At 40.3% G+C, this 23,616-nt stretch overlaps 1 protein-coding gene across 1 annotated transcript in view; it reads left to right on the top strand.

Annotated features, from left to right (window-relative positions):
- Positions 1-23,142: 23,142 nt before the first annotated feature.
- TLL1 (tolloid like 1) overlaps positions 23,143-23,616 on the top strand; it is a 126,157-nt gene continuing 125,683 nt past the window's right edge. Inside the window, exon 1 of the mRNA XM_059471086.1 lies at positions 23,143-23,220. The gene's annotated coding sequence lies outside the window, so the exon portion shown is untranslated. The remainder of the gene's footprint in view (positions 23,221-23,616) is intronic.

Raw genomic sequence — 23,616 nt, forward strand, 5'->3', positions numbered from 1 at the left:
ATAATATTAATATATAAAAAAACATGGAAAATATTTTCAGTTATAATGAAATTTTCTGACACATCCAAATTGTTTTTACTGCACACATAGGAAAGCTGACTTGAGATAGTCAAGTAAGGGGTGGTTCTCCTGTATGCCTGAGTGCTAGCATGCCTACTTGGGGTACATGAAAAGAGCCCAGATTCCTCTCTCAGCCTGGTAAGAAGAAAGTTTTCCTACCTTCCAAGAAACTGGCTTAAGCCTGGGGCTGCCAGGCATTTTGAAATGGAGATCTCCTGGGAAGATATCAGGCTGATGGAAGCAATGATCCTATAGCTGTGTTACAGTATGAATAATACCTTATAAAAATGAAGCATCTTATCTGTTTCAGTTCTGTGTGTTTGGATTGACGTCAGACCATTTGTCCTTCTGTTCCCTAGCTCATCTTGCGTGACCTTTTGAATAACAGCAAAAGAATATTGGTACTGGTCCAGTTTTCTGACGTTGACTTAGTTATTAAAAAGTCTCAGAAAATAAAAACAATCAGTTGAAATCCTCTAAGATTCTCTTCTGGGAGTCCTACGTGGAATTTCAAAATATTTAACTCTAGATAGCATAAGGCTTTTCTACATATTCTGTAGTAACTAGCCTACTCTGAAAAAGTTCATTCTTCCTTAAGGATGGAGTATCTTATCCTTCTTTCCAGATAGAAAACAGCACTGCACAGAATAAGTCTTTCAACTACCTGCACTAGTAAACATTTTATTTTGGCTTTAGTTGTTGCCAAGTACATACACTTTCTTATCTTCTTGGTTTTCTTTATCAATTTTGCCTAGGTCATGAATTTTATGTGGTATATTTCTCTTGTAAATGTGGTACTTTCCATACCACAGTGGAGTAGTTGTGTGCAGAGGAATGGAAACTGCCTGATAACCTGATGGTTGCCATGTCCTACTGGGAGAGAGGGGCCTTTTTCCAAGTCAGTGTGAGCGAGCACGGGAGCCGTGAGCAACCTTTGGCTCTCAGACAGAGCCAGAGCCATTTCTGGACGCGCTGCTGAGCCTTCTCCCCGGCTAACCTCTGCCCAAGGCCCAGCATGGAGAGCAGAAGGCCCAACAGAGGGGTTTTGGCTGGCAAATCACTCTGATTTTTGAACTGGAAACCTACCTAGAAGCTGAGCCCTCCTGCCTTCTGATGGTCATTTGCAAGATGTTGCCTGACATGAATACTGGTGGAGTTGGGCTTTGGCCTTCCCAGATTCCCTCCCTCAGCCTGCCCTCCCCCTCAATCCTGTGCCCTTCTCATGCAAAGGCACCAATATGTTTATAGTTAACTTCCTCTGTGCTACCCTGTTGGATACAATAGGTCAGTGGGGAGTGTTGGATTTACTGGAAATAGTGCACACAATTCAGCATGCCATTAGCTGGAGAGGATGGCCAGCACATTCAGGTCTTCACCAATGCTCAAAACAAAGAGAGGAAAAAATCTCAGTTCACGTTTTCCTTGTGAGCTCTGGTTGCTATTGATTACTGTGCAGATGAAATGTATCCTGGTGTCAGCTTCTTTATCCAAATCACTTAATTTTTCTCACTCTTATGGCAACAGAATAAAACCAAGGCAGGAAATACCTGAAATAAGAGTGGAATGAGTGCATATCATACAAGACCCAAAAAAAGTATTGTAGTGTTTGCAGAGCTAACAGCAATTTTGATGGTCTTCTAGAAACAGGCATCAATAGTATATGATAAAGCCAGAGATAGGGTTTCCTTTGATTAGATCAGTAAGTGCTTTGAAAGCATGGGAGAGACATTAAATGAATGTAGTTCTATCATACAGCTGGCTTTATAAAATGGCTTTGTAGTTTATTGGTTTGTGACATGTGGCCCACTTCTGGCACTTTCTTTAGATATTCCAGGGATCTGTACTCCCTGATACTTATCAAGTATCCTCATGTATTAACAGCATTTTGTGTTGTTTTGGGATGGAGCAGATTGAGGAGAGGACCACAACACAGCTTGTGTTAAATAGGAGGAACAAGTCCAGAAAAAGATAGTTGTTGGATATGAAATAAAAGCCATCAAAAGAAACCTTACACAATAAGGTTTTAGAGATCCACAGTTAGAGACATAAATGGACAAGAATGCAAACTCTCTGGCCTTATCAATCAAAGAACGGTATTATGGAAGTTGTCTCAGCATATAGCTCTGCCAGAAAAAAAATGAACCCAAATCTACTATGTATTGTTGAGCTGTTTTATTTCCAGATTTGATGTTAGGATTCATTGCAAGTTTGGAATTTCATTATTCTCTTTTTATTGCTTGGTACAGTGAAGGGTCAAGGTGTTTGCACTGAAAAGTTCTGATGTCTAGTTGCTAGGATACTGCCTTTTTCAAGTCTTTTATCAAGTAAAACAGAATATAATGCTGTTTATTTTTTTTCTAACATAGATTCTGCATCAAAACACAGCCATGAAAACTGGTGAAGATTTGTTTAAATCCTGTTTTTTTATTGTCTTGCTAAAGCTCTCTTAGCTGTTGAAACAGCACCTGAACACAAAGCAATTGCTACATTTAAGTCAAAAGTCAGTGGTTTGTTGCTATTTATATTTGGCAGACTACATTTCAATATCTGAGACACAACTTCATCTATTCTGTTTGTACATACTAGAATTTTCTATGCACTGTATGTGTCCCAGAGTTACATTTCAAAATTTGCTAAATATTCACTGATCTCAGAAGAAGGAGCTTATAATTTGTGTACATTTAAAATATATTTATAATATTAAAGAAAATAGTTTAATTAATTTAAATGCAAAAGATGAGATGAAGTAGTGAATTAAATGTTTTTGTAATTATCAAAGTATTTGTAAACAAGCATGACCATACTATAAAATCTCATATACTTAAAGATAAGAGAGTAGAATCTGAAAATCACAGAATGATTGGGGTAGGAAGGGCCCTTAAAGATTACTTCATTTCAACACCCCCTGCCATGGACAGGAACACCTTCCACTATCCCAGGTCACTCAAAACCCCATCCAGCCTGGCCTTGGACACTTCTGGGAGTGGGGCATTCAGAACATCTTTGGGCAACCTGTTCCAGCGCCTCACCACCTCCACTGTAAAAAATGTCATGCTTATAACTGATCTAAATATACCTTCTTTCAGCTTAAAATTCTTGCCCCTTGTGCTGTCACCGCAGGCCCTGGTAAAAGTCACCATCTGTCACAAAATCTCCATGAACCTGTTCTTCTCCAGGTTAAGCAACTCCATCTCTCTCAGCTTTTCTTCACAGGACAGGTGTGTGCTCCAGTCCTCTAGTCATATTCATGGCCCTCCTCTGGAATTGCCACTAACAAGGGAATTTTACTTTCTTCCAAGCCCTCCACCCCATTTCATTCTGATTTATACATCACTAAAATATGTTCTCTGCTTTATGCACAATTAAATGTTTGAACAGTTTCCATGTTCTATTTAATTTGAGTTTGTGTGAGTGTTTTCTAACTAGAATTATAGTTCAGTTACATCAAAATTCTCCCAAGAACAGCCTCTGCACCAGCAAGAGGACCAGAAAAACAGCAGTTCTTCAGGCATTTTAGTCCTACTTTGTATCATCAGTAGAATCTTTTAGCAAAACATGCAGTGATGAAGCTCATAATTCGTGCTCTAGGCCAAATCTTGGCTGCTCCACATCTGCTGCACCACATTAATGAACTCACCTCACACGCTCAATGTTTTTGAGAAGTCTGTATAAAGGGTTCAGTTTAGCACTGGCCAAATGAATTACTAAATGCATATTTATGAATTTTGATCATCTTCTCACTTAGAAAGCCCAGAGTGCTTTGCTCTGTATCTTGGGCTTCAGTGAAAATATATAGAAATATGTCACTAGATTGGAAACAGTCCACTGGAATAATGAAGATATGTAAAAATGCTATGATAAGCATACTTATCTAACCAGCATAATTTATTTTATGTAAGCAGTCAAAGCCTGCATCTCTAACAGATTGCTTTAACATCTGAATTAAGGTTGGATTTTCTAGCGCTTGGATAGCTGTCCAAGTACAAGCACATAAGTCATGACACCACTTTGTTCACTCCATGGTCTGTAAAGCATTCAGACCATGTTAGCAGGGAACCGTGTCTAAGCTTGTAAATCCTGCTTGGATGTGCTTCATAGAGAGGTTGAGAGGGTCAGCTTCTGAATCTCTGAAGAATTTTGGGGCAATAAAATCTTGCGCAGTGCTTGGTCAGAGAGTGAGTGAACTAGCTCAGGACTGTCTGCATCCGACTGTACAGGGACAGATCAGCGAGGAACAGCAGGGGTGGAGTCAGCAGAGTGTCCCGGTGCTACGCCCGTTACTCTGAGATGATGTGTGTCAGCTGTGTTGCTGGGTGCAATTTCTTGTTGTCACAGGTAAACATAGATTTTTATGGTGTAACTGATTGTAACAATTTATCTGTACTGCTCTGAATGCTCAGTGCATCTGAAGTCCAGCATTGCATGGCATCAATAAACCCAGTGAAGTTCTTCCACACTGAGAGCTTCCTGTCTGCTCTGCCAACAGCTTTTGTTTCCTAAACAGGGGAAAGGATACAGAACATAACTGAGACTATGACCTGCTACCTTTTGTGTCAGAAATTATCCAGTATAGGATGGTGCTTTCTGGTGTGAAATCTCAAAACAAAGGTGCTCTGGCAAAACTCATGAAACAGCTCCCTAACATGCCCTAAAGTTCAAGTGATTATGGAATATTTTTTCACTATCAGTGCCACACTGCTTTATTGTGTTGCTGTGCTGCTCACCACTTGTTCTTCACCCTAGAAATGGTTCTTGGAACTGGAGCTCCAAGCATATGTGATGGAAAAAAATCCAGGAGTGAGGAACAAAAGGTTTACAGACTTTTTGCTTCATTAGCTCTTGTTCCCAACATTAATGAGTTCAACTAGAGTTGAGGAACTTTTCCCTACTGCAGTCTCCAGAAGTTTACATTTCAACAAACATATAATATGAACAAAGGAGACAAAAGGAACAGAGAAAGGAAGGATATGGATTCAAACAAATGAAGCCAATATAAGTCAAATATAGCTAAAGAAAGAGAGGAAGAGTAAATAATTTAAATAAGTGATATTAGCCACAAAGCCCCAAATGAATATGGGGAAAAAAAAAACAAATGGGAATTATTCATAGAAGCTCACACCCTCCTATGGAGCCTGGAAACTACTGAACATGCTGAGGCTCTGAAGCCCCTTCTACTCCGAGTTTAAACCCCAGCACTGAACATAACATTCCACATGCCCTGAGTGCACTAATAGGCATTAAGGTCCCTGAGCACGCTCACCTGGGACCCCCACCCACACCCCCTCTGCCTACAGGCTCTGGGGCTCCATAAAGATCAGACCTGAGACTCTCCTGTGCTGGGTCTATGTGTCTGTCTGTCCACCCCTGCTTGCCTTGCTGGACCCTAAATTGCATTGCAGGTAGCTTGTTGCTTATCTCTATCCCCTCTGCTTCCTGCTGCAGCCTTAACTCAAGCCTTGCTTCCATCTGCTCCCTGCTGGAGTGCCTGGATGGGCTCTGTGTCCAGTGCCTCCTCTGCCCATGGTGCTGGTGTGCTGTGGGGCTGTGCCAGGCCTGGGCTGGGCTTGTCCTGGGCCCCTGCTCCTGCAGAGCAGCCCTGCCTGTGCTGCTGCCTGGCACACCAAGCACTGCTGTGCTCAGACTGAAAATGTGACGCGTGAGTGTCTGAAATCTGCTTCTCTGCAGCTTCAAAACAAAGTGCTTTCCGGATCTAGAATTTCAGGGAGGAGGGATATTTTTTCAAAATAACCTCTCGCTGTGGGATCGCTGTCAGGTCTTGCAGAAGATCCAGCTCTCAGGAATGGTCAAAGAATAATGAATGGCTGAGTTTCAGGGTTTTAGCTTCCAAATGAGCTATACATGTACCAGAGACTTGTGCTGAGGGAGGGGAGAATGACATCCATTTTAGGAGAGATTCAGAAACTTGATGCCTTTAAATTAGAATTTCTACAAAAAGTTAAATGTCCTTCAGAATGGAATGACCATTCTGTGTCCAACTTGACAGAGTACTCAGAAGAGAACAAGGTCTGTAGGATCTCTGTGTTGGTCACCTAGGTCTGGGGAATATAAAGAGACTCATCAGCATCCCTCTGGAGTGAGCAAGCTTGTGACCTGGTGGGAATCAGCGCTTAAAAATAATTTAATCTGCCAGAATTACATTAAAATTGAAACAGCTCTGTTCATATAACATAACATTTATGCTTTATGAAAACATATTAACATTAATGGATAGGCAAATTGAGAATAGAATGTTCAACAAAAGGAGCAGTGTTGTTGTTTTCCACTCCAGCTGGATCCACTGATAATTCTCCTTGCATACCATAAAGCAGTAGTTAGTATGGTTCCATGTGGCTATTTTTTTTATTTGGAAGTTTTGGTTATTTTGAAGTGTCTTCACTCATAACTATTGATTTAGAAAACAAAAACCTCCTAATCACTCAAGAGTTAAGAAATAGAATTAAGACTGTTGAGGCCATTATAGTTCAATCCCTGTGTACATTATGAGATAGTCTTTAATTACATGATCTCATCCTTTGTTTTCCCACAGGAATGCCTCATTCACTGTGCAGGATGAACAGTGCTTGGAATGAATCAGCACAACACAGTGAAAGGGTCTGTTGTTTGCAAGACTCATCTCAGTTTTGTTGAGGAAGTTGGGATATGTGTTTCGAATGAGTTGGGATGTCAAGAAAAGAAAGGATGGTCTTGTAGCTGAGGAAACTGTGTGTTGCCCTGGAGAATGAGTTTCTGTCACTGTCTTTGCTAAAAAGATCCTGTGAGGTACTGTTTTGGGAGAGAAAAAGCAAAACACCTAATTTCCTGAGAAATCTGAGGGCATGGGTCCACATTCTGTGCTACCAATATGAAAAAAAAGTGTTGAATCCTGTGATTACTATTATTCTTGCACTTTGGGGAAAATGTAATGTGCAATCACATTACAAGTTGTTTTGCAAGGGACTTGTATAAATGTATCTTGTGCCTTCAGTACACCATATTCTACACTCTTTATAGCTATTTGAAGTATTAATAACAGTTATCTGTATACATATATCCAACATTTAGTCAACTGGTAAATAGAAAACTAGAAAAAGTTACTAGGAGTAAGTTAGTCTTTGGTATATGAGGATATGAAATAGTAGTGCAAACTACCAAACATTAATTACAGGTTTCTTAATTCATTATGACAATGTGCATTTATCTTTGATACTCAGATTTATATCCTACTAGAGTAGCTTCAAACTCTCTGTGAAGGATTTGCTTTCTTTTACAACGTTTTGAAATAATCTAGTTTCTTTTCATCATAAGGGATTCTTTTAAAATCACAACCAAAATGAAACTGGTGTATCAGCTTTCAAGAATTCAATTTGCATCTGGTCTGTTCTCCATGTACCTCACTGTGATTACCCTTTCCATTTCAACACCTACTTTTAGATATCAATTTAGCCAATGCTACAATGATGCAGTGAGAATTAATTTTTCCTCATTCTAGAACAAAGTAGAAGTAATCCAGCTGGCCTCTGTTCCTGTGTAACTAGGTTTTACTTAGGAATGGTTTAATCAATGAAGAGTAGGATCCACACTGCACTTAAAAGCTGCACTGCGGGCTCCAGTCTGCTCAGATGAACTATTACTAAAATGTGAATATGATTTTTCTTCAAATCACAGTATCATAAGATTAAAAAAAAATATTTTCCTCCTTATCTCTGACATCTTCAAACTCTGTCACTTTGAGCAATACAAACAGGATCTCTTTGTCATAGCTCATAAGGGGATTCCCACCTTTCTAAGATATTACTGGTTTCCAGTCCTCGTGCTTTGAAGTCACTCCACTGAAAAACACTTTATTGTTTTAGAGTGGAAAAACAATGCGAGTGGCCAACATTTTTATTCTTATTTTCTAAGTGATTAAATACTTAGCAAATATTCCCATTATCTCTTCATCTATTGCATGACAAAATGTAATGTAAATGGCAATACATTAGGAATCTAAAAATATTTCCTTGCATTGAGCATTTATCCAATTTGTCATAACTCTGCATTTTTAGCAGTTTGTTTTAAGGATTTGAATGTTTAAATCCTTTAAAAAATTTTAGTAAGAATTTGGATTTTGGATTGGCAGCAAACAATAAAGGAAAAGATTACAAAAAGCTACAAGATCAATCTGATGGCTCTGCTGAATTCTAATATATTTTAAAGTCATAAAAGGTTATCTTGCTTTTCAAGTAGTTATTCATAGAAGCTAGGCAAAATCATAAACTTGCATTGGATGTTTTTACTTAGGTTTTTAATTACAGCAATCGGCCTTTGCTGGGGATAATAAAGACTGATTTTATGAGAATATCGCAGGGCTGAGGAGGATGTGGCTGTGATGGTGAGCGTGGCAGAGTGTGTGCTCAGCACGGAGGGACAGGGCAATATCTCTGACACTGCAGCACAAGCAGCCTGAGCCACAGAGGACTCAATCCAGCTGAGTAAGTGAGGCTCCCAGCCAAGGGTATTCTCAACAAAGCAAAGCTCTGCTGGGTGCCACATTGTAAGATGTAGCTTAAATCAAACTTCTTCAAAACAAGCATATTGGATTTAGAGGGTAGAGAATGACTTAGAGAACACCAGTTAAGTCATCGAGCTTATTCTGTTTATTTTCTGCTTATGTACAAAAAGCTGTGCATCTTTCAATAGTCTTCTGAATCTTTTGTTAGAATCAAATTACAGCCTGGAAAAAAAAATGGGGGGGGGGGGGCATTTCTGCCTCATCTCTAGATTCTCTTATTAAGAGTAATAGCTATGGGCCATTTCCAAATGGTCAGAGCCATCTGTTTCCTTAAAACTTTCTTTGGATGAACTCTGAGAAGTGTTACTTTGATTTTTCCTATATCCTGTATCAACTATAGCAATCTGATGTAATTCAGGTGGAGGCCAGTATTTCTAAATCTGTCATGACATAGGGACTGTGTTGAGATAAATTAATTCAAAAATAATAATTAACCTTTTTGTCCCATTGTTATCCAGAGATGTACAAATGCAGATACTGTGACAGATCAGGTGACATCACCTTTTCCTTAACACTAATATTAGTACTTAGCCTGGGGATATAGAAAGTTCTGTGCAATTCACTGCCTTCTTTCTGAATGATCAAATCTCTTTGTATGAGAAGGGCTATAAATACTCTCTTTGTTTACTCTGCAGCCCAAGGGCAAATCTGTGATAGAGACAAGATTCTGCAGCCACAGAGTTATAGAGAACTCAGCATTCTGCTGTGCCATTAATAGGAGCTTCTAAGCACTTTTGAGATGACCTAAAAATAAGTCAGTATAGCTCTACAGTTTTATGGACAAATTTATTAGAGACATGGTGGGAGGGGCCCAGAGAAGACAAAAAATTTATATGTAAACAAATCTTTAGAAGCAATGCTTTCTAAAGCATGTGTGTTATGGAAATACATAGGCAAAACTTGCACTTAGGTAAATGCCCAATGTGAAATCCTCATGTAAATTAAATTCCCTAACTCAAAAATATTGGTTGTGAGCCAGCCAGTGCTGGGAATCAAGCAGCATCTAATCAAGGTGCTTTTCAATTGTAGTGAAGAAGGATAAATCCTGTCTAAATAGATTCTGAGATTACCACTGCAAAAAAACCCACAAACTCTCATCTGTTCCATTTCACTTAGACCAGCTGAGACTGCTCACAATCAATGGCTGCAAGTATTACTTGACTTTATCAATAGATAAAGGTACAGCAGCAGGTTCAAATCTGTAATGCAAATGAAATATTGGGCTACTCAGGCTTCACTAGGACACAGATTCCATCACATTCTTAGACCAAGCAGATAGGTCATATGTTCTCTCTTGAACTCTCTTTGAAAAGTAGATGGGATTTCTTCCTTTTGGGCAGTGGTGTCAGACTCTCTTTACCAGATTTAATGTTATTCTTAAGCAGTTTGTAGAATTTTTTTCCTTGTGTTTTTTCTTATGTAGTAATTTGTTTCCCACTACTCTTATAGGAAACTAAAATATCCCTTCAAATGATTTTGAAGTGCTCTCTTAATAGTTTCCTGAAAAAAGGCTCTCCATTCCTTTAATGAAAAGAATGGAATATATGCACAGTTTCAAGTAATGTTCATTGAGCTTGTAATAATGTCATTGATCTTTCTTTTTTTAATTGAAAATATCTTGCTTCACAGATGCTTGGATTGTGTTTCTCTTTCATGGGTATAGGAGGCTGATAAAAATTTTGTTTGACTATTTCATTAATATCATTCTTCAATCACTCTTTATGCCTGAGATCCCAGAAACAATGCTTGTTGTTATGCTTTATTTATGACCTTGTACTTCACACAATTCATTTTCATCCAATTACTATTACTTTAGCTTCCAAGGTCATTCACTTCTAGTATGGTAGTACAATTCTCTTCTGCGTGGATAATTCATCTCAATAATGTATTATCAGCAGATCTCAGCAGTAGATTTTCTTTTGTATGATGAGTTTATGAATGAAAGTATTAAATAAATTTTGCCCTATAGTGACTTTCTGAGAATTTCACTAGAAAATCAAAAGAACTTTTTTGCGTCCAGCTTACTGCCTGTGTAAAGAAGGAAGACTAACAATTTATTTAGCATTTATTTAACTGAATTGTTCCTCCTTGCAACATTTGAGAAACATTTGCAAAGCTTATATGAACTTTATGTTTGTATCTATACAGTTGATATTTATTTGAAAAATAACTACAATAGAAAAGTTTTAAAACTTCAAATGGTGTATAGGAAAACAATGTACGGTTTTGCTGTACATTTATTTTGGTAGTGAATCTTTTAGTCTGACTTGCATGGTAGAAAAACTGGCAGTGCAAAAGTTGTCTTTCATGTGGAAAATGGCAAGTCTGCATGTCTTCTTTCTCTGAGAAGAAAAAAAATACAGTTCTCTATAACAATATAAAGCAATGCTGACACCTACAGAGAATGTATGTAAATATCAACTTACAATTTGCATTTTTCGTAAGAATTTCCAGAATTATTTGGTTAAAGAACAAATTATTTATAAGAAGCTTTTATAGTGATTCTGAAAAAGTTAGATCTTTGTTTTCTGCTTAGATCAGTCTTCAGTAAATAAAATACACAAATCTGAACGTAAACTATATGCTTTAAAAATGATATCATTTACTTTCAGTAATGTACACTTCCAGTTGCATAAAAATATTTTTAAACAAATTGATTTGTGCAGCAGTGAAGGACCCAATAGCCTTGAACCAAGCCACCAGCCTGATGTACATTCCTGGACAGAATCAGGTTTACTGTTCCTGAGAGACTGCTTGCCTTCCCCTCTCTCAGTGTGACACAGCAGGATTATATTGCTATTTAGAGGGTTTGCAGCCTCTCTGCTCAGCCAAACACTTCTACAAAAACTCCTGGGTAGTAGGTTGCCCATATGTGGGACAAACTTAAAGAAAAATCAGCCCAGCAGATTGAGGAGAGATTTTGTAGAAGGGACATGGCTCTTTTACTGACAATTTCTTCACTCTGATGTACTATTATGGGTTATGCAAGCTGTGATATTCACCACACTGCTGCAGAAAGGTGAACTCCTTTCTCTCCTTTGAAGTGTAATAGATAGGTGTTTTAAATACATAAAAGAAGTATAACTAACAATGAATTCTCCACACTAGTCATTTTCTCAGAGGCAATATACATGTTTGACAGTATATTGCTTAAAGTGGTGATTTAGCAAAGTGAGCAATGGATAGGAGGCACTAAACCATGTAAAAGAAACTTTGGAAAAATAAGAGATGGCACTTGTAGGCTTGTCTAACATTCATATTATCCATGCTCCCATTATGCAAACTTCTGTGAAAAATTCAACTCTAAAAGAAAATCCTTTGAGTTAGTTCAATGTAGGCTTTTAAATCTGAACTGCTGAAGGCATTTAACTTTTAGTTTTGGTTGCAAGCAGATGAAAACTTCTGGGAAGACTGACTAGAAGGCTTGAATTTGAGCTTAGTGGGTTTTAGAAAGCTACGAATCAGAAGACAATTCTATTCATCAAAGGCAAGTCATAATTATTTTGATGTAAAACACTGAATAAACCCCCCTTATTCTAGGCCTCTACTGCTTCTTTAGAAATGAATATATTACAAGAGATTAATGTGTGTCTTTGAAAACCAGGTGCATTTCATACCCTGGAATCTTTTAATCTGACAGATAACAGTGCTTCTCCAGTAAGATAGTCAAGATCTTCCCACTGAAAAAGTGATATTATGTGTATTATAATTTCTATTGGATAATCACACTATTAAACTTCTCGCATGTTTATTTTTAGCATTAGGTAGAACTGTTTACATGTTTTATTTGTTAATTGTAGGCATTAAAACAGCAGACTCCCTCCTTTCCTACTGTAGCTGTGGCCCTACAAATGTGTGTGCAGTATGTCTCTGCACAAAACACAGTTTGATATTTACCATTGTCTGTATATTCAAACACACATTCTGATGCATGTATACCAACTTGATCTTAGCAGAAGGAACTGAACCAAGTTAAGAAATGCCCTTTCCTCTTCAATAATTGCATGTTTACATTTTCAGCTTTTAATTCATGTATGCGTTTAGAACAGATCATTGTTTTAAACTCCATTGTTCTGGGGGATCTGAGCATGATGACAGCAGAGTAAAGCTTAGCTTGCAAATTTGCAGGCTGTGAGACTGACTTCTCACCAGTGTTTTCGGAGCACCAGTGGGCAAACAGACACATTTCCCTCCTGGTCGTTGCTATTTGCAAAGGCTTAGGCCTTACATGCGGATAATTAAGTAGAAGCGGAGCCGGCAGTTTTCTTTCTGTCTGTCTTTCTTTCTTTCCAGGGGTGCTGTGTAGAAGATGAGTCCCGTCTCTCGCCTCTCCCTGCACTGCCTTGAGAGCTTCCAGCAGCGTTTTGTGAAGTTGCCACACAATCAAGGCATTGTTTCGAAGCAAGCAAAGGCAAGGCGTTATGATGTTTTTATAGTAGCTTCCAGTCAGTGTACGGGGGAAGCGGGAACCCCACGGGAGATGTTCTGCCCGCGACCTGGAAATGGCCGGTGCCGGCCGGGCCGGGGGCAGGGGCGGCCCCGGCTCTCACTAGGGGTCGCAGGATGCCAAAGAATCACCGCCTGTCGGAGGGCAGGGATGCCACCACACGTGTGCGCCTCGCCGCCAACGCCATCTCCTCCCAGCTGGGGCGATCCTTGGGAGAACACCCGCAGGCGTCGGGACGGTGTCGGGGCCGTGCGCCGCCTCTCTCCGGGCGCCCCGGCTGCTCGCTAAACCCGGGAGGGCTGGCTCTGGGGAGATGACCCATCTACTTACTATTAACTACAGGTGGTGGGTAATCTGTGAAAAAGGCCTGTCGCTGGGACAGGTGAGGTTATTTCTGTTGCAGACCTTAACCTGGACATTGACAGCAGACTTGGTAGGCACTGTTTTCTGTATTATGCTCATTAAGTGCTCACTGTTGAAAATTAATAATGAATGTTATTTATAAGTACCAATCTCTTTCACGCAGAATCCTTGCTTGTGGCGTTTTATCACTTCTCTGGCTAACTACCAGATTAATTCAATTATGTGTACACTGTCTGAAGAACTAGCATAGGCTGCTTCAACATGATTCCTTGTTAATGTTCTGATACTAAAATATAACCACAGATTGGGTTTCAGAAGAGAAACCCAACTTCCTTGTCTAGTTTGCTACTGCTTTTTAAACCAAACCTCAGACACGTTCCAATATCTTTATTTCCCCAACAAACAGATATTCTGTTCCTGTGGTGACACTGGCGATGAAAGTTACAGAAAGAAATGAAACAAGTGATAATAACCAAAGATCCATATTTACTGATGGAGACACCTGGCAAACTGATCTGTTCATTAAAGTGAATTGAACTTGGACAGGAGTAGAGAACTTGTTACAAATACATCAAACGGCTGTATTAAAATCAAATGAAATATGCAAATATAAAAAACTGTATTCAATTGTTTGACATTTGGCACCAAAGAAATAATTACTTATAAAGAGAAAAATGAACTGACAGTATCAATTTCTATAGAGAGCTGAGTGACAAAGTAATGGGTTTAAGCATATTTGTGATAGGTTACTCCTCTAACCATAATACAAAGAGAAGAAAACAGGTTTAAGAAGGAGGAAAAGTAGTAGTAGGAGAGTTTTGCACAAAATTAAGGCTGCTTGAATCATTTAGAAGTCATGATCTCTTGCTTTAATGTAGGTGAGTCTTAAAACAGGAATATTTCGGATTGTTTTCACTGCTAGCATTTTGTGCAAAGTTTATCTGCAATGTCTGTCCTGCAAACTGCTACTCATGTCACCCACTGCAAAAGAGGATCCCTGCAAATACAAATTTGGCCATGGTGTATGAAGGTAGGGAGCTTTTTAGATGTTGGAAATTAAGTGCAGTTTTTATATGGTAAGTGTAATTCTTTAACAAATAAAATGCACATGCACACACACACTTAAAAAATAAATCTTACCTGTTGTGCAGTTCTACATAATAATAAACAGGAATACAAATGTACACCTTGATTCTTATGCTTCGTACTCAAAGATTCTGAGTTGTTCATGTATTCAATGTTTTAAGCCTGAACTCAAAGTAAGGGCTTCAGTGACTAATTTGACAAGGGCATTTCTGCCAGCACATGGGAAACACAAACTTAGATGTCTGGAGAATGTATAATAAATCCAACTCTTCAGAAAATCCTCACTGCTTTTTCAGTGAGAATGGAATCTATTAAGTGCAACACAGAACTGTGCATGCACAAGTGGTGCCTGGGACCTCTTTCACCCTTTTCTTGGAAAGATAAAAATTTTATGTAAATGCTGGTTCCAGATTCTGGAATTAATTTTGGAAGTGCTTTGGTCTCAGTTTAGTTTGGGTGCTTTATATTGTGTTTTCACTGATATGTGCCCCCAACTGACAATAGCTATGTCTAGTCAGTCATCTGTGACATCTCTAGTATTGCAAATTATATAGCTTCGAGGTGGGGGAGGCAAAAAATGAATTGCAGGAGCTTAGTACATGCTGAAGGAAAATTATACTAAAATGGCTGCAAGTTAAGCTCAAATTGTAAAACATATGTGTATTCCATATATGTGTGTGTAATTACTGTGAAATATGTATTATTTACGGCAAATATTGATTGTGCCTGTACAAAACTATCACCTTAGTGAGTGAAAGAGCATTCAGCTTTAGAATACAATAAAATCCCTGAATTCTCCAGACAGAGGTTATTAATTATTGCTGCATGGTGCATCACTGCCTTCTTTCAAAAGAAGCTCTTGCTGGAAAATGTTCTTTTGTAGTAAAGAAGAATTGACAACAAGCAGAGTGCAAATAATTTTGGAGAGGGCTGGATAATGTGGATGCAATTACATTAGTTTTGTCATACACATTTATGATCTTATGATACTGAAGGTAAGAAAGAGGTGCCAAGTAAGACACCTTAGGTATATAAGGTGGTTTTTTTTTTTGATAGCTGCACCATAAAATTCACTAGGTATTTTACTACCACCAGTATTAATGAGAAATATGTGTTAGACATTGTTGAAAAAGGCAAAAGTTCTCTGCGGTTTAGAGAACTTTTATAAGTATTACCACAGCTAAAACAATGCTGATAACTACAGGACAATATTTCTGTCATTGATAGTGCTTGTACCGTAGTTTCATGCTGCTTCCTGTAAGACAATTACCATTCTTCTTCCTGGGTGCTGGTGATAGACCTTATTTATCTTCATTGAGCCAGAGTTAGAGGAATACTTGTGTTTACATAGACCCCCAATTAGGACAAGGTTCCTCTGTTTGCTTGGATTCCTTACCCCCAGTGTCACTGTTACGTGTTTTCTGCCATAAGTGCCAGAGATGTTATAAATGCTAAATTACAATGCAAACTAAACCAGAGCTTTTTCATCTGAGTGGCTCATGGCTCAAAACAGTGACTCCTGTTTGTCAAGGTGCTGAGGTGCTTTGTCTTCCAGAAATGAATGGAAGATCAAAATGCTCAGCAGTCACTCAAGATCAGGCTCATTAGAGGCTTTCTTCTGTCAGAAATCACCCACTGACTCCCAGCTATGTGACAGTGTGCTGAATACTGGAGGGTAAGATTAACCCTGTACACCTAGTCAGTCTAATAACAAATGTCACTTCTGAGTCTAACAGCAACATTTGTTCATACCAGAACAGGTCTGGGAGTAGTACTATCATTTTTATATTTTATTACACTATTATCATAGAATTGCCAAAGAAACTATGTTCACCAGTTACCGGTGTCCAGAGTGATGACTGATAAGTGACCCTGATCAGCTCTGATACACATCAAACGCAAATTTGCTGTCAACTTTGACAAGGAGCAGCACCTTACAAAGCTGAGAATTGGATCCTCAATGATTTATCAACTTGTAAACATAAACTGCAAACTTCAAACCAAACAGCTTTTAGCTATTGTTTTTGGGGAGTGGGGGGATGGTTTTTTGGGGGTGGGGTGTTGGGTTTTTCTTGGTTGGTTTTTGTTTGTTTGTTTGTTTTGTTAGACAATAAAATAAACAAAACAAAATCAAGTTAGCAAACATTTAGATGCCAGTTTTTTCATCTGGCAACCTCTATCTTCTGAAGAACTGCAAGCTAAGCTCTGCTAAACTCAAAACTCATAGACTTTGTTTTTTTAATTAAGAGAAGGTCAGGATGCTTCCTAATACTTGGAATGCAGCTGTTTTCAGACAAGTGAATATTTAATATGACCTCTTATACTAACCTCCTAGCTTTGAACATTGCTTTAACAATTAAGCTCTTCTGGCCCTATGTTTAAAAAGCTGTCCACAGCTACTGCAAATTGATTTATTGCTTGATGAGGATCAGGGATGCTGAGTAAACACAGAACAGTTTCTAATTTAAGTAGTGCACCAGTGGTTTTGTTGTTGCTGCTTGATTGCTTGTTTTAACATCAGTATATGTTCTCAATGTGGTTTTGCTTGCTGAAGCTTTTAGAGGATTAAAAGTGGGGGGAACATAACACAAATCATGTTATAAACACAGTCTGGTTGGGTATCTAATATTAAATTTTCTTGACAATCTCTGCTGGTAGATATTTTTTAAGTTGCTTATACACCTTTGCTTAATTGTGAACATTTGGCATAATATTTTCCATGTTAGTGTCAGCTATGAGCTGATTTTCAATTTTAATTTCTTCATCAATCTTTCTTTCAGAATGTTAGCTTAAACTATCAAGGTGTTTGAAAATGAAACATGGAAATAGATGAGATTGATCCTATTAAAAAATCACAGCAGTATTTTTGGAAGGGGTTCAGTATGCTCAGCCTGTGGGAAATATAAAAAATCTTGATCAGAATAGAAAGAAAGAGAATATCCATCCTTATGTAAAGAGATTTATAATTTTTTTCCCTGTTATCATTGGTATGGACTTACACATGGCCAGAGCCAGCCTTGAATAGATGCAGCTTTAACAGCTCCCTTACCTGAATGTGCCACCTGCACATCATCATTTTGAGCAGTGCCTTGCTTGGATCTGTAACTTAATTGAGAAGAAGCCATAATTCCAAATGCTTAATCCACCTCAGCCATACCTGTGGGATGGGGAGGGCAAGGTTGTCTCACTTGAATAGATGGGGAAGAAGAACTGATTTTGCAGCATGGTAGAGCCAGCACAAAGCTCCTGAGAAAGAATGTGGAGTGTGATCAGGAGAAGTCAGCAGTGGGAATGACAGACGTATTTTGGGACAACAAATTTTTCATGTAAGGAAACTGTGCCTGAGGAGTAACAGAGTGAAGAGATAGATGGAAGGTAGCAAACAAGCAAAAAAACTGCCTCAACAGCAATGTAAGGACTGGAGCGTGAGGACTTTCCCTCTGCAACTGGGAAATATGGTCAAGGAGCAAGAGCAGCTTTGTGGTGCACACCTGGAGTAAAGAACAGACAAGGAGGGTGGATGTCAACATAACTAAAAGTTAAATCAGGTGAGAAGACAGAAGAGAAAGATCAACTAGGTAAAGGGAGTGAAAACAAAACAACAGCAAAAACAACAACAGAAGAACCCTGCATAGCTAAAGATGAATCTGAGAGTGAGAAGTCCCAGAACGAGATTAAAGAAAAGTACAACTAGGGCAGCTGGAACTGGGATGAGAATCAAACTCTAGCATTAACTAGATAAGGAAAACAAAAGTGGGATCAGCCAAGACTGAAGAGAGAATGAAGACAGGTTTGAAATAACAAGCAAAGATAAGGCAAAGCATGGACATGAGAAGAAAGCAGATGGGCCATTTAAAAACACCCTCTCCCAGAGTTTGGAAAGGATCCCAAGATTCTCTCTTCTGCCATGAAATCCAGTGGTGAACAGGGAAACATCTTTTCGAATGCTGGGCCAAACACAGCATGACATATTCATGCTAACAGGTAATGTGTTGAGCAGCAGAAGATTCAAAGCAGTGGATGAATTATGTGGGTATTATTAATGACGGGGCTGTTGCTGGCAGGAGTCTGGCTGTGTTTACTCTATAAACTGAAGGAAGCATTGAAGAAAAAAAATTATTTGACACAAGTGGTGTCAAAAGTCTTGAGAGAGCTGAGCAGTTTGAAATTTGTGTCTTGGCTCTTGTCTCTGCCACAGAGTTCCTTGATAGAGTTGGTTCAAGGCTTTTAAATTATACTTCTTGATAATTTGCTTCTCATTTTCAGATGCTTGAAAACTCCAAAGTTTGATTAGGGGTAGTTAAGTCACTGACTAAAATTACTACAACTGAAAGCAGTGGGAACCAGGCCTTGAAGAAAGAACCTTTTCTACAGTGCCAAGTCCTGACAGGTCTACAAGATATCAAACCAGGTAATCTATAACTGTTTCTCAAAAGTAATATTCATATCCTGTCATAATATCCCCTCAACTGAGAGGTGTATTATAAAACTAAAATAGTTAATATTTTGAAGCCCATGAATACTGTAGCAACAAGCTCCAAAAAATGGCCATGAGGAAATTAATAACTCTGTATGCAGAACAGGATCAGAATAAATGCGTAATGAATAAAGCATGGGGCATGCTTTCAAAAGTAAAACAGAAAACATAACATTGAAGGGCTTTTTGTTAATTAAGCACAGAGGTTTGTAGGAAAAAATTATATGTGAACATGCAGTGAGCAACTTTCATAATATATGAGTACATGTAGGAGAGAAGGGAGAAGTATGGTTTCTCTGGTGAGCTCACTGTGATCATGAGTGCTTGATTTTTAACTTCAAAAGTTTAATTTTAGTTTATGTGGTTCACTCAGTATAATGTTACAATTGTGTACGTGCATGTTTGTTACTGTAGATACTTTATTTGTCACAATGTGCTTTCAGCTTCAGTATTTCCCTACAGAATGACCACTTGGGGAGTGGGAAAGTACTTAAACATAACTACAGCTGTCTCAGAAGTGCTCTAGGTACCTCAGAGTGAATATGTTTATCAGGAGATAAGGCAGGAAGGTAACCAGCTTCTGCAGAACTTCTCAGTTTCAGCCTCCTGAAAAGTCCCATGAGTGCTGGTCCCAAGGAGCTGACCCACCACGGTCTTCAGCCTTCAAAGCCTTAGGCATGTGCTGAGCTCGATGTTTGTGAATAAGCCCATTGTGTCCACCCACCTAAAACTCCACGCTAGATGGAGGCCTAAGCAGCAGACAGATAGCCAAAGAATGAGGAGGAGGTGTGAGCAACGATGTTTCATATGTATTTTTTTTTTCAGTTCTGTGATTGTGTTTGTCTTTCGTAGATGCTTGTCCTTTTTAAAAGTTTTTTTGGTTTTGGTTGTTTCTTTTTTGTGTAGGAAGAGCTGAAAAGCCTCCAGCTTTCTGGATTAGAAAAAAAATTAGTAATAAATAAATAAATATATATATAAATACCATCACCACTTTTAACATAACTACATTTACCATTATCTCTGTCCCTGTAATATACCCACAAACCAGGAAATTTAAAAGAAAAGGGAAAATGGCTTTGTTGTTGCTGTTGTTGTGTTCCTTTGGTTGGTTTCCTTCCAGCTTAAGCATTCTGTCTTCCTGGCTATGTATTCGTTTCTTTGGAAACGGCTGTAGGATGGATTTTTGATTGACTGTGTTGTCAGATGGATTATCAGAGTTGTGAGCTTTTTGGAATGGTAGACATGAATGTGTGATAAGGAAAAAATATTTTTTACTTAAAATGTTTCAAAAATTTGCATCATGAAAGGAGTTAGGTTGAATAATTAACAGGTTACTTAGGGAAAAAAGTTTTTTTTAATGTGGAACAGTTTGGTTACTAGGAAAAAAATTCTTTTAATATAAAGAAAGCTTTTTACTAATGTGACTGATGGGAATATTAATACCTAAGCAATGTTGAATAGTTTCTGCAGAGCTGCAATGCATATTTTAAAGAGTAATTCTAATGTGTAGCTGCTCTGGGTTACAAGCAGAAAACAGCTTTTACCCTGACATATACACACATTTGTTACAGCACTCATGTGCCCAGATTTCTGCATGACTCCCATGTAGCGTTTCTGGGTTTGTTTCCTGTCTTAGTCAGGGCTCTGCAAGGCCAGCTGTCCTCAAGGCTTGAGTGCTTGGTGCTGCTCTGCCTGTGCTGGGGATGCTGAGGTCGGGGCAGATTGAGGCTGAAGGTGACGTCAGTGCCTACCTTGCTGGGAGAGTTAATCTCTCGCTGCAGAGGCTCCAATAATCTCATCACTTGGGAGACTGGCATGCTGAGGATTGCATGTTGCACATTCCTCTTCTTGGGCTGTAAAGCAATCAGCAAAACCAGTGTTTCTAAATCTCTGTTGACAAACATGTGCTTGCTAGACAGAGATTGCTCCTTTTTTTGGGTGGAGGTGCAAAGGCACAGGAAAGAAAATTAACTTTTTAAAGGTGCGTATATACGAAGCAAAGGAACTAAACCAGGTTAGAGGGATCCCCTTTTTCAAATGAGCATGCAATTAACAACACTGCAAAATAAGCTGCCTCCTTTGCGGGCACAAAAAAATAACAGAAACCATATTTCAGATTGGATCAGGCTAGTTTCTTTAGGAAAACACAGCCTGCCAAACCATGACACTGCAAACAGAGGCTGTCATCAGCCCGGACACTGCTCTGAGAGACTGACAGAAAGGGTCTCTGATAACTTCCTTGGAGTCAGTTCCAAGTGTCTGTGATGGCTGGTCATAGAAAGTATATTGAGGAAGAGGGGAAAAGAGCAGGCCACAAGTTTCTCAGGCTTTTCTTTCATCTGGTATGTGGTGCTTTTTGAGAGCTTTATGAAACACAGCAAACTGAACTGCTGGGACAAATTGCCTAGTGAAGGCTGCACCTTTTCAGTGGCAGCTACCCATTCCTTGGCTTTCAAGTCTGCAGCAAAAAGACTGAGTTAGGAGCAATGTGGACACAACCTGCACGCCAAAAATATAAGGAAGCACATGGGTGCTTCAAAGACACATGCTTCAAAGACACTGACGCTACTCGGTGCCAGACTTCTTAATATTGTTAAACACCTATTAGTACTGTCTTAACAGACCCTTCCAGTTTTAATGTTATGACCTGCCGAGAGCGCCTATCTATAGCAGCACTAACCCTGCATTCGCCGGACGGCAGGGGCAGACGCACAGTGTCCGGGCAGGCACTGCTCGTCATTCGAAAGGAGGCTCTGCACCTTGCCCCCACCCGACCCCCGTATTTTGGGGGTCTTTACAAGTCTTGACAGCGGCGATAGGAAGTTGTGTCCCGTCCTTCCTTCCCCCGATAGCTGCGACAGCACAGCGTGCCCACCCGGAGTTTGCGTTCAGTGCTTTCGGGTGCCCGCGTCCCCCGGCACCTGGGGCGGCCCGCGGGGCCCAGGGGCGCTGCCTGCCCTCCGGGGGAAGGGACTGCCTCCGGATTTCCACCCCTGCACAGAGGGAAGGCTACCGGGAAGTGCTGCGGGGAGAGCGAGCCTGTGCGGGCTCGGACGTGAGAGAAAGCCGCAGCCGCTTCTTGGCGGCAGCTCTTTCAAAAGTCCGTGTTAAATGTGACACCCCGGCGAAATGGGAGCAGAAGAAACACCCCTCTACCCGCCCCTCGTCGTCCCCCCCGCCCTTTTCCATGGAAACTCGTAAAAGGAGGAGGAGTAGAGTTTGCTACGGAAAAGTCTCACCTTGGTCTGAAACAGTTTCAGGCGTTCCTGCGGGATCGGAGCTGCCCGTCTCGGGGGAGGGGAGGAGGCAGGCAGGGAGATCTCTAGCTGCCTATACGTGTATACATATTTTTTTCCCCCGCTTGATCTTATTTTATTCCAGCAGCACGTATCTCTGCCCCTCCTCCCCCTCCCTCTCCAGGTTGATCGGCTGAAATGAGGCTTTGCGCGCTGATCCCTTCTCGGGCTTTACCACAAAACCCGGCCCCGCGCAGCCGGCGGCAGCTCGGGGCGCCTCGGCGCTGAAGCGCGGCGGGGCCGGGCGAGGCCAGGCAGGACTCCGCGGAGCGGGGCGGTGGCTCCCGCGGAAACTTCGCTTGGAAAATAAACCTCCACCACTTTCCTGGAGATCCACGTGAGAGCAGGAAAGCCCGACTGCAAGATCTCTGCGCTGCTGCTGCTGCATGCTGCAATTTTACTTTTTGTTTGCCTTGATTAATTTTTTTTCTGTTTGTTTGTTTGTTCTTACTTTCATTTTGGAACCGGCTCCCAGCTGCTTGGCTGAACTTCTGGAGACCAGTGGACCTTTTATAATGCCTTCTTCTGTTTTAAACAAACTGTGGGCTCTTAAACTTTTCTCTTTCCCCCTCCCCCTCGCTCCTTAACCCCCACCCTTCAGCTCATGGGGCTAACACTGCAAAGCAGCAGCAGCAGAGGGGGAAATATACAGACACTGATTTATTTTCCTGTCTCCTAAATTGTAGTTAATTCTTCTTATCGTCCTCCTCAGCACCCATTTTCTCGCGCTTTTTCGGCTGCCAGGTGTTCGATCTATGCATTGTTTTATCTAATCTCGATCCTTTTGTTGTTGTTGTTTAAATGCCATGCACTGCTTATCTAGAGAGAAAGCTATATGGAGATAGAGGCGTATAGCGAATGCGCGTGTGTTTCCATAAGACACACTATCAAGGGAGCAGATCAGAAGCAGCCCGGATCCTGACCCTGACTGTATGAATAAGTAAGCAGGATGCTGACGACTGTGTGTTAGTTGCCTGTAAGGTTTTCGTAAGTTAAAGGGCGGCGGAGGAGGGGGGACAGGACAGAGACAGAGCTTAGAGTGTTTGTGCAGAGGGGGGCGAAACTCTGACACTTTGCTCCTTCCAGCATAGCTGCTGCCTCCCATCAGTAGAGCTCCGCGGTTTGCTGTAGTGCACCCCACCTCCCTCTCCCTCCTCCCCGCTCCCTTTTCTTCCCTTCCTTCTTTTTTTTTTTTTTTTTTTCTTTCTCTTTTCCCCCCTCTCCCCGAGGTAGTTTGCTGATGTGCAGCCCGGATCCATCTTCTGGCAGCACCAGCGGGACCGGGGTCGGCGGGCGCGCAGCGGGGCGCGGGCCGGGCGCGGAGCGGGACGCGGGC

This window comes from Ammospiza nelsoni, chromosome 4, assembly GCF_027579445.1.
Source record: "Ammospiza nelsoni isolate bAmmNel1 chromosome 4, bAmmNel1.pri, whole genome shotgun sequence".
Classification (NCBI taxonomy): domain Eukaryota; kingdom Metazoa; phylum Chordata; class Aves; order Passeriformes; family Passerellidae; genus Ammospiza; species Ammospiza nelsoni.